Genomic DNA, 5,762 nt, shown 5'->3' with positions numbered 1-5,762 from the left:
ATGTCCGCACAGTTATCCTCATCATATGATATCACTTTCTGCTGGGTAAGGATGGAGGTCCGAACAGGTCTGCCCCCATTCTCCATCTTTGTTTCCTTTGCACGTCTCTTAGCTGCTGAGAACCTCTGGAGATGAAATGGATGATTTGAGCATCAGATGGTGGAGGAGGAGCTTTTTCAGGAACTTTCTCAGGATACTTGATCCTTGACTTTTTCCTTCCGAGCAATTCCTTCAAGTATCCTTTGCTCAAAAGATAACCTATCTCCTTCCTTAATGCTATGCACTCATCTGTGAGATGACAAGAATCCCCATGGTAAGCACACTATTTTGATTCGTCTTTGGTAGTAGGCAGTTTGTCATTCTTCCTTGGCCACCTAACCTTGTCACCTAAACTCTGCATAGAAAGGATTAGTTCATTATTATCAGCAGAAAAACAATATTCAGAAATAGGAGGATAATCCTGATCATCTTCCTCTTATTCCACAGCATGCACACTCTAGTTGTCATGCTTGGAGTATTGCTTGGATCAGTTATCCTTGAGATAGGATCCTTATTTGTCTTGCTTTGAGGATCCTGACAATCTCTCGTGGATCCTTTTGTCATCCTCTAAATGGATGAACCTAAGGACCCTGTTTCTTTCCTCATCTAAGTTCCTGCAAGGGGTCATGACAAGATCATCATAGAACTGAGAATCCTTAAGTAAACCTATTTTAAAAGCCTTTACAGTTGTGGCAATATCTAAGTTAGGGATTTCTAAGGATTCTTTACTGAATTTAATTATGTAATCTCTAAGTGATTCATTATGACCTTGAGTTACCCTATATAAATCACTAGTTAATCGTTCAAATCTCCTACTGCATGAGAATTGGCTATTAAACAAATTAACTAGATTAGCAAATGAAGTAATAGAGTAAGGAGGAAGACTTAGCAGCCATTTTAACGCTGATCCGGTAAGTGTGGATCTAAAGCCCTTGCACAAGCAACCAGATTTGGTGTCTGAAACCTCTTCGGTATCTCTGTATCACAAATAGGTGGTGAAAAACGAGATATCTTGTGGCTTTCATCAGGAATTTCAGGGATGGGCTTAACCACTCCTGGAACGTTGGATATTATATTCCTAAGTTTCTTCAATTCCTTAGCCATAGCTTGGTTGATACCTGTATCCTGCACAAAGCCATGGTCAGCATTGCAAAAATTATTCAAAGTGTTACCTCCTGAATGATTCAAGTTTGGAATTCCAGATGTGAATCCATGTTGGCGGGATTCTGGCATAACCGAGGGACCAGAGGAAGCAATGGTCTGCATTGGTATGAAGTCTCCTAGATAAACATCTGAACTTCCGGGTTGCACACTCCTTAAGTATCCTTGATCCTGGAAGATGTTGGATCCTTGAAGTGCTGTGAATGTAGGTCTTGGAGGATAATCCATGGATCCGGAAACCTGAGATGAAGATCCTTGAACCTGGATGGAGGAACCTTGAACCTGAGAGGATCCTTGAACCTGAGAGGATCCTTGAACCTGAGAGGATCCTTGAACCTGGGAGGAGGATCCCTGAACCTAAGAGGATCCTTGAACCTGAGGGGATCCTTGAACCTGAGAGGATCCTTAAACCTGAGAGGATCCTTGAACCTGAGAGGATCCTTGAACCTGAGAGGAGCCTTGAACCTGAGAGGATCCTTGAACCTGAGAGGATCCTTGAACCTGAGAGGATCCTTGAACCTGAGAGGATCCTTGAACCTGAGAGGATCCTTGAACCTGAGAGGAGGATCCCTGAATCTGAGAGGATCCTTGAACCTGAGAGGATCCTTGAACCTGAGAGGAGGATCCCTGAATTGGCTGCATCCCCATGCATCCTCCTAAACTGGTGAAGAATCCCTAATGCTGAAATGAGGATCCTGAAGGCTGGAAAGAGGATCCTCGAGCTTGAGACATTACCGATGATCCAGAACGCATTCCTATTGATGCACCCTGGTATTGGACATCTGGAGCTGCAAAGTGCTGGGAAGTTATGACCGGAGTGTCGAAATTCAACGACCTCGACATCAAAGGGGAGTGATCCTCTGCTGATTTTATCAATTTCGCGAAGGATCCTACCATTAGTTTTGACCTGCTGCTGCATGTGATCCTTCATCTGCACAATCAAAGCATAAAAATCACTGTTAGTAAGTGTAGAGGAAGAAACAACAGTTGGTTTTGTGAAAACGGGGTTGTCTTCTTTGGAGAATTCTCAGCATTCTTCTGGAATGCAAGGGGGAGATGATGCAAAGGCGGAATGCCCTGTGAAAAAGTGACCGTCGACATAGAACTTGGAGTAGTTTTCCCTGAGAAGCCATGTGGTTGAAGGTAATGAACCGGAATGAATGAAATAAACAAAATTTCTCAGAATTGAAGCACCAATTGCCCCACGGTGGGCGCCAAACTGTTTTGGTCAAAAATCACACAAGGATAATGCAACCAAATCTGATTTTGTGAGGTATGATGCTTGGTTAATTGTATGAACGATAAGTATATGAAATCAACTATGAACACCGAGATTTATACGAGGAAAAAGCCCTTGATCTTTAGAAGATCTCCGATATAGAAAACCTCGGGTGATGGAAACTACCGATCACCAAATATATTGCAAAAACAATAGTGATCCTTGTACAACTTCGGAAGAAAACAAGCTCAATACAATGCATTTCTAGTGAAAGTGTGTGTTTTTCTCTAAATGTTTGCAGAGAATTCGAGTGTTGTGTGTATTTTCTGTGGTGTGCACGACTTATGCCTTTTTTGAGCTCGTTTTCCCCTTAAAATGATAAGAAAAATCAACTAACTAACTTCCCGAAAAAGGTGGAAGTCACCCATGACCACCACTAACGGTTATCTCTTCATTGACCACGTGCCTAAGAAGCATATTCCACGAGATTCCAGCAAAGAAGTAGTCCACTACGTACATTATCTGCATTTACACATTAAAAACGTGACAATTGTAACAAAACATAAGTTCTGTTAAGGATCCTGGATCCTCAGACTCGTGATCCTCAGACTCGTGATCCTCAGACACTGGATCCTCAGACTCTCTGCATCAGCCATTAAGGATCCGTGATCCATGCCTAGTCTCAGGATAGATGATCCTTAGCACAAAATCCATGCCCTAACACATACTTTGCGACGATTAATACTTTCCAAACTGTGACAATGCTTGCCCATACATTATGCTCACCTATAAGTAATAAACTTGATAAATCGAACATTAAATACCGGGTTCAAATGGCGATCGCCATTTGACCCGTATGACTCATTTGAGTCTCGTTTTTAGTTTCTATTCTTATTCGTTTAATCCGTCTTCATTTACGGATTCGAACTTTTAATTCATTACCTTTCATTCTTACTGGTTTGACCCGTGCTTGCTTACGGATTCAACCTTTCATTCCTTACATGGTCGAATCCATTTCTCAGATTCAAACATTTTCCTCCGTACCTTCCTTTCTTCTGCCGTATCATTTACCATGTCATTTCTTACGAAACGTTTTCATATTAATCTTCTACATTCAACTTCGAGTGTTGGGTCCAAACACTTAATTCCATGTCCTATTTCATGTAGCGCGTCTCGACGCGACACGTTACACCCTATTTCTAGTGGTGTTCCCACCCTTCTTTCTTAAGTTTGTCTTACATTCAATCGTAGGCTTATACTTTTCATTCTTATCCTTCTTTCTTTCTTATATTGATCCGTTCCTTTAAGAATCGTTAGACCCCTTTTTGCTAGCTTGACCGGACATAAGTGAGGTGATTCTCATGTCTTTCTCGAGCTTCGGTCACTACATGACCATCCCTTAATATACCATTTCCATTTGTTTGTTCACCGTATTAGGTGTTAATTCACCTACGTTCTCTAACATGTCTTTTACTAATGAGTATTCTATTTTACACGTCCTATTTCTTACGTAATACTTCCAGCATTTGTAAGTAATTATTATTCACTGACTTCTACATTATAACCTTTTAAGGTCAACCACCACCCAGTATTTTTGTATATAAGTATTGTAGTACGGGTTGTTCTTACTTTCCATTCGAACACACTTACAAAACGCCTTTAGCTAACATCTGAACTGTTATCCTTTCCATACATTTCATTAACATTACCAAGTTCTCATTTAATTATATGTTCCACTTAATTTCAACTATTCTAACACGCATGCATCTTTATGTAAATACATTTGAAGTGATTGCAAATTCACCTTCCTTTAGTGTCCATGTTCATGCTTACTTTATTACTTCCTCTTAACCCTTTTTGCCATCCATGCTCAAGTAAATTGACAAGATTCCCATCCTTACATATCAGTACTTTCGTAATATCCTTAGTGTAGGATCATTTGCTAACCCGAACGAGTCGTTCAGAGGTTGTCTCTTGCGTTTCAGATGCGGAATAATAAGAAATGCAAGTAGATATAGCTTGTTCTTCCTTCTAACTGCTTGTTTTATTGATTTGAAACGTTTTACAGCTCAATCTTCACACCGGCAGAGCTTCGGCGTGGAATTCGACAACAACCTCATGAGGTCCGCTCAAACAACCCTATATATAGGCAATTGGGTCCGCTTATGTGTCACATGACCATAAGAGCGGACCAGCTTAGTGCACATAAGCGGACCATAATGCCAAATAAGCGAACCTAAAACCCTATGACCATATAAGCGGACCTAGCATATAAAACTTATACAGACTCCTGTTTTCTCGTATTACATGCCCTATGCTATACAATACGACATAAGACCTGATCTAGACACCTAGACGCAATCAACAGATGTAGTGCACTAACAATTAGCTTATGTGAGCCTATATACGACTGTTCACTTTCTTTCTATTTATACGTTAATCGACTTTCGTTAGTAGAGTTTCGTATAAGTGAGACGTTCATTAATAGTTATCTCATTTCAAATCCATACAACTAAACTATCATCCATCATAACACGTAATTCATCTAGTACGTAACACATTAACTCTTTACTTAAACAATTGTGTCTAATGGCCATCTCATGATATCCCTATACTGTTGACCTTCAGAAAGTCAATTGTCTCGTTTACACACTTCAAACCTTCGAACATCTATTCATCTAAATATGGTAGGTCATAATAATAATATCCTGCGTATCTCATACTCGTATTGTACGACATGTATAATTCACGTGATCCTCTAAACATTACACATATACATTCACATACACGTATTTTTTCACGTGCTAATGCTCCATGATTCTACAATTAGCAAATTTCATTCGAAACAACTATATAACATAATTTCAACATATCCTTTACTAATTAGCTCGTATGATTCACATTTAGCACATATTCGCCTCTTAATCACACTAAAGCAAATCATTAAATACACATAAGCATCACACCATTCATGTACAAGGTACAAGCCTCTAATGCATAATTCTATCAAAGCATACATTCATCCGAATTTTCATACGAATTCCAACTCTACTTTATACATTCGTTATTCATTTCATGCCATTCCATATGTTACATTCGACTTTTATAAATTTCACTTTATCGCCGACGATCTACATAACTTTGCATATCTTATTATATCTTCTTATAACTTGACAGGAACATAAAACGGGCATTTCTGAGAAGTATGGGAACTTAAATCATAATTCACAAGCTTCAACACATCATAGTTCATTAGTCCATAATTACTTCGTTCGCATTATTATATTTTAAACTTCACTCGCTTTTTCAGCTTTCATCATTCTTTCGTGTCATTCGACACATT

This window comes from Helianthus annuus, chromosome 16, assembly GCF_002127325.2.
Source record: "Helianthus annuus cultivar XRQ/B chromosome 16, HanXRQr2.0-SUNRISE, whole genome shotgun sequence".
NCBI classification, from domain to species: Eukaryota; Viridiplantae; Streptophyta; class Magnoliopsida; order Asterales; family Asteraceae; genus Helianthus; species Helianthus annuus.
This window is presented reverse-complemented; position numbering follows the sequence as displayed.